The sequence below is a fragment of the Dromaius novaehollandiae genome, chromosome 1, assembly GCF_036370855.1.
Source record: "Dromaius novaehollandiae isolate bDroNov1 chromosome 1, bDroNov1.hap1, whole genome shotgun sequence".
NCBI lineage: Eukaryota > Metazoa > Chordata > Aves > Casuariiformes > Dromaiidae > Dromaius > Dromaius novaehollandiae.
In genome coordinates this window covers 83,980,803-83,990,028 of record NC_088098.1, presented here as the reverse complement: position 1 = coordinate 83,990,028, position 9,226 = coordinate 83,980,803, and positions in this window count along the sequence as shown.

The window sequence follows — 9,226 nt, the reverse complement described above, 5'->3', positions numbered from 1 at the left end:
CTATCGATACACATCGATATCCCTCGGAAGCGATAAGATCGCTACCGATGGATATCGATGGCTAGCGATAGGCAGCGGGAGCTGCCGATCTCGAGAGGCATGCAGAGCTTGCGGGCTGTGGGCCGTGTTGCTCCTGGGAGGCCCCGAGGCCTCTCGACATTGACCGTTTTGGGGATCGAGGGCCCTTCTGGAGCATTGATTTCCATAGGCATGGTGCGGGAACGACACGCAGAGAGAGTGAGCCCTCTCGCTCTGCCTCAGAATCTGTTAATCTCCACATCTCCGTAGCCAGCGGGAGGCATCGAGAGCGAGAGGCGTGCCTAACTCTCAATGCCTAGCGATGGCTGTCGATCTCCACGGGCATTTTCGCTTTTGGCACGGGGCCGATCCTCTTCTTGTGAGGCATGCAAGCAGTCTTGCCATCGATACCTCTCGATAGGGAGGGGCATCGAAGCCTGTCCAATTCCACACCTATCGATACACATCGATATCCCTCGGAAGCGAGAAGATCGCTACCGATGGATATCGATGGCTAGCGATAGGCAGCGGGAGCTGCCGATCTCGAGAGGCATGCAGAGCTTGCGGGCTGTGGGCCGTGTTGCTCCTGGGAGGCCCCGAGGCCTCTCGACATTGACCGTTTTGGGGATCGAGGGCCCTTCTGGAGCATTGATTTCCATAGGCATGGTGCGGGAACGACACACAGAGAGAGCGAGCCCTCTCGCTCTGCCTCAGAAGCTGTCGATCTCCACAGCTCCGTAGCCAGCGGGAGGCATCAATAACGAGAGGCGTACCTAACTCTCAATGCCTAGCGATGGCTGTCGATCTCCACGGGCATTTTCGCTTTTGGCACGGGGCCGATCCTCTTCTTGTGAGGCATCCAAGCAGTCTTGCCATCGATACCTCTCCATAGGGAGGGGCATCGAAGCCTGTCCAATTCCACACCTATCGATACACATCGATATCCCTCGGAAGCGATAAGATTGCTACCGATGGATATCGATGGCTAGCGATAGGCAGCGGGAGCTGCCGATCTCGAGAGGCATGCAGAGCTTGTGGGGTGTGGGCCGTGTTGCTCTTGGGAGGCCCCGAGACCTCTCGACATTGACCATTTTGGGGATCGAGGGCCCTTCTGGAGCATTGATTTCCATAGGCATGGTGCGGGAACGACACGCAGAGAGCGAGCCCTCTCGCTCTGCCTCAGAATCTGTTAATCTCCACATCTCCGTAGCCAGCGGGAGGATCGAAAGCGTGGGGCATGCCTTGCGATGGCTGTCGATCTCCACGGGCATTTTCGCTTTTGGCACGGGGCCGATCCTCTTCTTGTGAGGCATCCAAGCAATCCCGCCATCGATACCTCTCGATAGGGAGGGGCATCGAAGCCTGTCCAATTCCACACCTATCGATACACATCGATATCCCTCGGAAGCGATAAGATCGCTACCGATGGATATCGATGGCTAGCGATAGGCAGCGGGAGCTGCCGATCTCGAGAGGCATGCAGAGCTTGCGGGCTGTGGGCCGTGTTGCTCCTGGGAGGCCCCGAGGCCTCTCGACATTGACCATTTTGGGGATCGAGGGCCCTTCTGGAGCATTGATTTCCATAGGCATGGTGCGGGAACGACACGCAGAGAGAGCGAGCCCTCTCGCTCTGCCTCAGAAGCTGTTAATCTCCACAGCTCCGTAGCCAGCGGGAGGCATCGAGAGCGAGAGGCGTGCCTAACTCTCCATGCCTAGCGATGGCTGTCGATCTCCACGGGCATTTTCGCTTTTGGCACGGGGCCGATCCTCTTCTTGTGAGGCATCCAAACGGTCTCACCATCAATACCTCTCAATAGGGAGCGGCATCGAAGCCTGTCCAATTCCACACCTATCGATACACATCGATATCCCTCGGAAGCGAGAAGATCGCTACCGATGGATATCGATGGCTAGCGATAGGCAGCGGGAGCTGCCGATCTCGAGAGGCATGCAGAGCTTGCGGGCTGTGGGCCGTGTTGCTCCTGGGAGGCCCCGAGGCCTCTCGACCTTGACCGTTCTGGGGATCGAGGGCCCTTCTGGAGCATTGATTTCCATAGGCATGGTGCGGGAACGACACACAGAGAGAGCGAGCCCTCTCGCTCTGCCTCAGAAGCTGTCGATCTCCACAGCTCCGTAGCCAGCGGGAGGCATCGAGAGCGAGAGGCGTGCCTAACTCTCAATGCCTAGCGATGGCTGTCGATCTCCACGGGCATTTTCGCTTTTGGCACGGGGCCGATCCTCTTCTTGTGAGGCATCCAAGCAGTCTTGCCATCGATACCTCTCGATAGGGAGGGGCATCGAAGCCTGTCCAATTCCACACCTATCGATACACATCGATATCCCTCGGAAGCGATAAGATTGCTACCGATGGATATCGATGGCTAGCGATAGGCAGCGGGAGCTGCCGATCTCGAGAGGCATGCAGAGCTTGCGGGCTGTGGGCCGTGTTGCTCTTGGGAGGCCCCGAGACCTCTCGACATTGACCATTTTGGGGATCGAGGGCCCTTCTGGAGCATTGATTTCCATAGGCATGGTGCGGGAACGACACGCAGAGAGAGTGAGCCCTCTCGCTCTGCCTCAGAAGCTGTTAATCTCCACAGCTCCGTAGCCAGCGGGAGGCATCGAGAGCGAGAGGCGTGCCTAACTCTCAATGCCTAGCGATGGCTGTCGATCTCCACGGGCATTTTCGCTTTTGGCACGGGGCCGATCCTCTTCTTGTGAGGCATGCAAGCAGTCTTGCCATCGATACCTCTCGATAGGGAGGGGCATCGAAGCCTGTCCAATTCCACACCTATCGATACACATCGATATCCCTCGGAAGCGATAAGATCGCTACCGATGGATATCGATGGCTAGCGATAGGCAGCGGGAGCTGCCGATCTCGAGAGGCATGCAGAGCTTGCGGGCTGTGGGCCGTGTTGCTCCTGGGAGGCCCCGAGGCCTCTCGACATTGACCATTTTGGGGATCGAGGGCCCTTCTGGAGCATTGATTTCCATAGGCATGGTGCGGGAACGACACGCAGAGAGAGCGAGCCCTCTCGCTCTGCCTCAGAAGCTGTTAATCTCCACAGCTCCGTAGCCAGCGGGAGGCATCGAGAGCGAGAGGCGTGCCTAACTCTCAATGCCTAGCGATGGCTGTCAATCTCCACGGGCATTTTCGCTTTTGGCACGGGGCCGATCCTCTTCTTGTGAGGCATCCAAACGGTCTCACCATCAATACCTCTCAATAGGGAGGGGCATCGAAGCCTGTCCAATTCCACACCTATCGATACACATCGATATCCCTCGGAAGCGAGAAGATCGCTACCGATGGATATCGATGGCTAGCGATAGGCAGCGGGAGCTGCCGATCTCGAGAGGCATGCAGAGCTTGCGGGCTGTGGGCCGTGTTGCTCCTGGGAGGCCCCGAGGCCTCTCGACATTGACCGTTTTGGGGATCGAGGGCCCTTCTGGAGCATTGATTTCCATAGGCATGGTGCGGGAACGACACACAGAGAGAGCGAGCCCTCTCGCTCTGCCTCAGAAGCTGTCGATCTCCACAGCTCCGTAGCCAGCGGGAGGCATCGAGAGCGAGAGGCGTGCCTAACTCTCAATGCCTAGCGATGGCTGTCGATCTCCACGGGCATTTTCGCTTTTGGCACGGGGCCGATCCTCTTCTTGTGAGGCATCCAAGCAGTCTTGCCATCGATACCTCTCGATAGGGAGGGGCATCGAAGCCTGTCCAATTCCACACCTATCGATACACATCGATATCCCTCGGAAGCGATAAGATTGCTACCGATGGATATCGATGGCTAGCGATAGGCAGCGGGAGCTGCCGATCTCGAGAGGCATGCAGAGCTTGCGGGCTGTGGGCCGTGTTGCTCTTGGGACGCCCCGAGACCTCTCGACATTGACCATTTTGGGGATCGAGGGCCCTTCTGGAGCATTGATTTCCATAGGCATGGTGCGGGAACGACACGCAGAGAGAGTGAGCCCTCTCGCTCTGCCTCAGAAGCTGTTAATCTCCACAGCTCCGTAGCCAGCGGGAGGCATCGAGAGCGAGAGGCGTGCCTAACTCTCAATGCCTAGCGATGGCTGTCGATCTCCATGGGCATTTTCGCTTTTGGCACGGGGCCGATCCTCTTCTTGTGAGGCATGCAAGCAGTCTTGCCATCGATACCTCTCGATAGGGAGGGGCATCGAAGCCTGTCCAATTCCACACCTATCGATACACATCGATATCCCTCGGAAGCGAGAAGATCGCTACCGATGGATATCGATGGCTAGCGATAGGCAGCGGGAGCTGCCGATCTCGAGAGGCATGCAGAGCTTGCGGGCTGTGGGCCGTGTTGCTCCTGGGAGGCCCCGAGGCCTCTCGACATTGACCGTTTTGGGGATCGAGGGCCCTTCTGGAGCATTGATTTCCATAGGCATGGTGCGGGAACGACACACAGAGAGAGCGAGCCCTCTCGCTCTGCCTCAGAAGCTGTCGATCTCCACAGCTCCGTAGCCAGCGGGAGGCATCAATAACGAGAGGCGTACCTAACTCTCAATGCCTAGCGATGGCTGTCGATCTCCATGGGCATTTTCGCTTTTGGCACGGGGCCGATCCTCTTCTTGTGAGGCATCCAAGCAGTCTTGCCATCGATACCTCTCGATAGGGAGGGGCATCGAAGCCTGTCCAATTCCACACCTATCGATACACATCGATATCCCTCGGAAGCGATAAGATTGCTACCGATGGATATCGATGGCTAGCGATAGGCAGCGGGAGCTGCCGATCTCGAGAGGCATGCAGAGCTTGCGGGCTGTGGGCCGTGTTGCTCTTGGGAGGCCCCGAGACCTCTCGACATTGACCATTTTGGGGATCGAGGGCCCTTCTGGAGCATTGATTTCCATAGGCATGGTGCGGGAACGACACGCAGAGAGCGAGCCCTCTCGCTCTGCCTCAGAATCTGTTAATCTCCACATCTCCGTAGGCAGCGGGAGGATCGAAAGCGTGGGGCATGCCTTGCGATGGCTGTCGATCTCCACGGGCATTTTCGCTTTTGGCACAGGGCCGATCCTCTTCTTGTGAGGCATCCAAGCAATCCCGCCATCGATACCTCTCGATAGGGAGGGGCATCGAAGCCTGTCCAATTCCACACCTATCGATACACATCGATATCCCTCGGAAGCGATAAGATCGCTACCGATGGATATCGATGGCTAGCGATAGGCAGCGGGAGCTGCCGATCTCGAGAGGCATGCAGAGCTTGCGGGCTGTGGGCCGTGTTGCTCTTGGGAGGCCCCGAGGCCTCTCGACATTGACCATTTTGGGGATCGAGGGCCCTTCTGGAGCATTGATTTCCATAGGCATGGTGCGGGAACGACACGCAGAGAGAGCGAGCCCTCTCGCTCTGCCTCAGAAGCTGTTAATCTCCACAGCTCCGTAGCCAGCGGGAGGCATCGAGAGCGAGAGGCGTGCCTAACTCTCAATGCCTAGCGATGGCTGTCGATCTCCACGGGCATTTTCGCTTTTGGCACGGGGCCGATCCTCTTCTTGTGAGGCATCCAAACGGTCTCACCATCAATACCTCTCAATAGGGAGGGGCATCGAAGCCTGTCCAATTCCACACCTATCGATACACATCGATATCCCTCGGAAGCGAGAAGATCGCTACCGATGGATATCGATGGCTAGCGATAGGCAGCGGGAGCTGCCGATCTCGAGAGGCATGCAGAGCTTGCGGGCTGTGGGCCGTGTTGCTCCTGGGAGGCCCCGAGGCCTCTCGACATTGACCGTTTTGGGGATCGAGGGCCCTTCTGGAGCATTGATTTCCATAGGCATGGTGCGGGAACGACACACAGAGAGAGCGAGCCCTCTCGCTCTGCCTCAGAAGCTGTCGATCTCCACAGCTCCGTAGCCAGCGGGAGGCATCAATAACGAGAGGCGTACCTAACTCTCAATGCCTAGCGATGGCTGTCGATCTCCATGGTCATTTTCGCTTTTGGCACGGGGCCGATCCTCTTCTTGTGAGGCATCCAAGCAGTCTTGCCATCGATACCTCTCGATAGGGAGGGGCATCGAAGCCTGTCCAATTCCACACCTATCGATACACATCGATATCCCTCGGAAGCGAGAAGATTGCTACCGATGGATATCGATGGCTAGCGATAGGCAGCGGGAGCTGCCGATCTCGAGAGGCATGCAGAGCTTGCGGGCTGTGGGCCGTGTTGCTCTTGGGAGGCCCCGAGACCTCTCGACATTGACCATTTTGGGGATCGAGGGCCCTTCTGGAGCATTGATTTCCATAGGCATGGTGCGGGAACGACACGCAGAGAGCGAGCCCTCTCGCTCTGCCTCAGAATCTGTTAATCTCCACATCTCCGTAGCCAGCAGGAGGATCGAAAGCGAGGGGCATGCCTTGCGATGGCTGTCGATCTCCACGGGCATTTTCGCTTTTGGCACGGGGCCGATCCTCTTCTTGTGAGGCATCCAAGCAATCCCGCCATCGATACCTCTCGATAGGGAGGGGCATCGAAGCCTGTCCAAATCCACACCTATCGATACACATCGATATCCCTCGGAAGCGATAAGATCGCTACCGATGGATATCGATGGCTAGCGATAGGCAGCGGGAGCTGCCGATCTCGAGAGGCATGCAGAGCTTGCGGGCTGTGGGCCGTGTTGCTCTTGGGAGGCCCCGAGACCTCTCGACATTGACCATTTTGGGGATCGAGGGCCCTTCTGGAGCATTGATTTCCATAGGCATGGTGCGGGAACGACACGCAGAGAGAGTGAGCCCTCTCGCTCTGCCTCAGAAGCTGTCGATCTCCACAGCTCCGTAGCCAGCGGGAGGCATCGAGAGCGAGAGGCGTGCCTAACTCTCGATGCCTAGCGATGGCTGTCGATCTCCACGGGCATTTTCGCTTTTGGCACGGGGCCGATCCTCTTCTTGTGAGGCATGCAAGCAGTCTTGCCATCGATACCTCTCGATAGGGAGGGGCATCGAAGCCTGTCCAATTCCACACCTATCGATACACATCGATATCCCTCGGAAGCGATAAGATCGCTACCGATGGATATCGATGGCTAGCGATAGGCAGCGGGAGCTGCCGATCTCGAGAGGCATGCAGAGCTTGCGGGCTGTGGGCCGTGTTGCTCCTGGGAGGCCCCGAGGCCTCTCGACATTGACCATTTTGGGGATCGAGGGCCCTTCTGGAGCATTGATTTCCATAGGCATGGTGCGGGAACGACACGCAGAGAGAGCGAGCCCTCTCGCTCTGCCTCAGAAGCTGTTAATCTCCACAGCTCCGTAGCCAGCGGGAGGCATCGAGAGCGAGAGGCGTGCCTAACTCTCAATGCCTAGCGATGGCTGTCGATCTCCACGGGCATTTTCGCTTTTGGCACGGGGCCGATCCTCTTCTTGTGAGGCATCCAAACGGTCTCACCATCAATACCTCTCAATAGGGAGGGGCATCGAAGCCTGTCCAATTCCACACCTATCGATACACATCGATATCCCTCGGAAGCGAGAAGATCGCTACCGATGGATATCGATGGCTAGCGATAGGCAGCGGGAGCTGCCGATCTCGAGAGGCATGCAGAGCTTGCGGGCTGTGGGCCGTGTTGCTCCTGGGAGGCCCCGAGGCCTCTCGACATTGACCGTTTTGGGGATCGAGGGCCCTTCTGGAGCATTGATTTCCATAGGCATGGTGCGGGAACGACACACAGAGAGAGCGAGCCCTCTCGCTCTGCCTCAGAAGCTGTCGATCTCCACAGCTCCGTAGCCAGCGGGAGGCATCGAGAGCGAGAGGCGTGCCTAACTCTCAATGCCTAGCGATGGCTGTCGATCTCCACGGGCATTTTCGCTTTTGGCACGGGGCCGATCCTCTTCTTGTGAGGCATCCAAGCAGTCTTGCCATCGATACCTCTCGATAGGGAGGGGCATCGAAGCCTGTCCAATTCCACACCTATCGATACACATCGATATCCCTCGGAAGCGATAAGATTGCTACCGATGGATATCGATGGCTAGCGATAGGCAGCGGGAGCTGCCGATCTCGAGAGGCATGCAGAGCTTGCGGGCTGTGGGCCGTGTTGCTCTTGGGAGGCCCCGAGACCTCTCGACATTGACCATTTTGGGGATCGAGGGCCCTTCTGGAGCATTGATTTCCATAGGCATGGTGCGGGAACGACACGCAGAGAGAGTGAGCCCTCTCGCTCTGCCTCAGAAGCTGTTAATCTCCACAGCTCCGTAGCCAGCGGGAGGCATCGAGAGCGAGAGGCGTGCCTAACTCTCAATGCCTAGCGATGGCTGTCGATCTCCATGGGCATTTTCGCTTTTGGCACGGGGCCGATCCTCTTCTTGTGAGGCATGCAAGCAGTCTTGCCATCGATACCTCTCGATAGGGAGGGGCATCGAAGCCTGTCCAATTCCACACCTATCGATACACATCGATATCCCTTGGAAGCGAGAAGATCGCTACCGATGGATATCGATGGCTAGCGATAGGCAGCGGGAGCTGCCGATCTCGAGAGGCATGCAGAGCTTGCGGGCTGTGGGCCGTGTTGCTCCTGGGAGGCCCCGAGGCCTCTCGACATTGACCGTTTTGGGGATCGAGGGCCCTTCTGGAGCATTGATTTCCATAGGCATGGTGCGGGAACGACACACAGAGAGAGCGAGCCCTCTCGCTCTGCCTCAGAAGCTGTCGATCTCCACAGCTCCGTAGCCAGCGGGAGGCATCAATAACGAGAGGCGTACCTAACTCTCAATGCCTAGCGATGGCTGTCGATCTCCATGGGCATTTTCGCTTTTGGCACGGGGCCGATCCTCTTCTTGTGAGGCATCCAAGCAGTCTTGCCATCGATACCTCTCGATAGGGAGGGGCATCGAAGCCTGTCCAATTCCACACCTATCGATACACATCGATATCCCTCGGAAGCGATAAGATTGCTACCGATGGATATCGATGGCTAGCGATAGGCAGCGGGAGCTGCCGATCTCGAGAGGCATGCAGAGCTTGCGGGCTGTGGGCCGTGTTGCTCTTGGGAGGCCCCGAGACCTCTCGACATTGACCATTTTGGGGATCGAGGGCCCTTCTGGAGCATTGATTTCCATAGGCATGGTGCGGGAACGACACGCAGAGAGCGAGCCCTCTCGCTCTGCCTCAGAATCTGTTAATCTCCACATCTCCGTAGGCAGCGGGAGGATCGAAAGCGTGGGGCATGCCTTGCGATGGC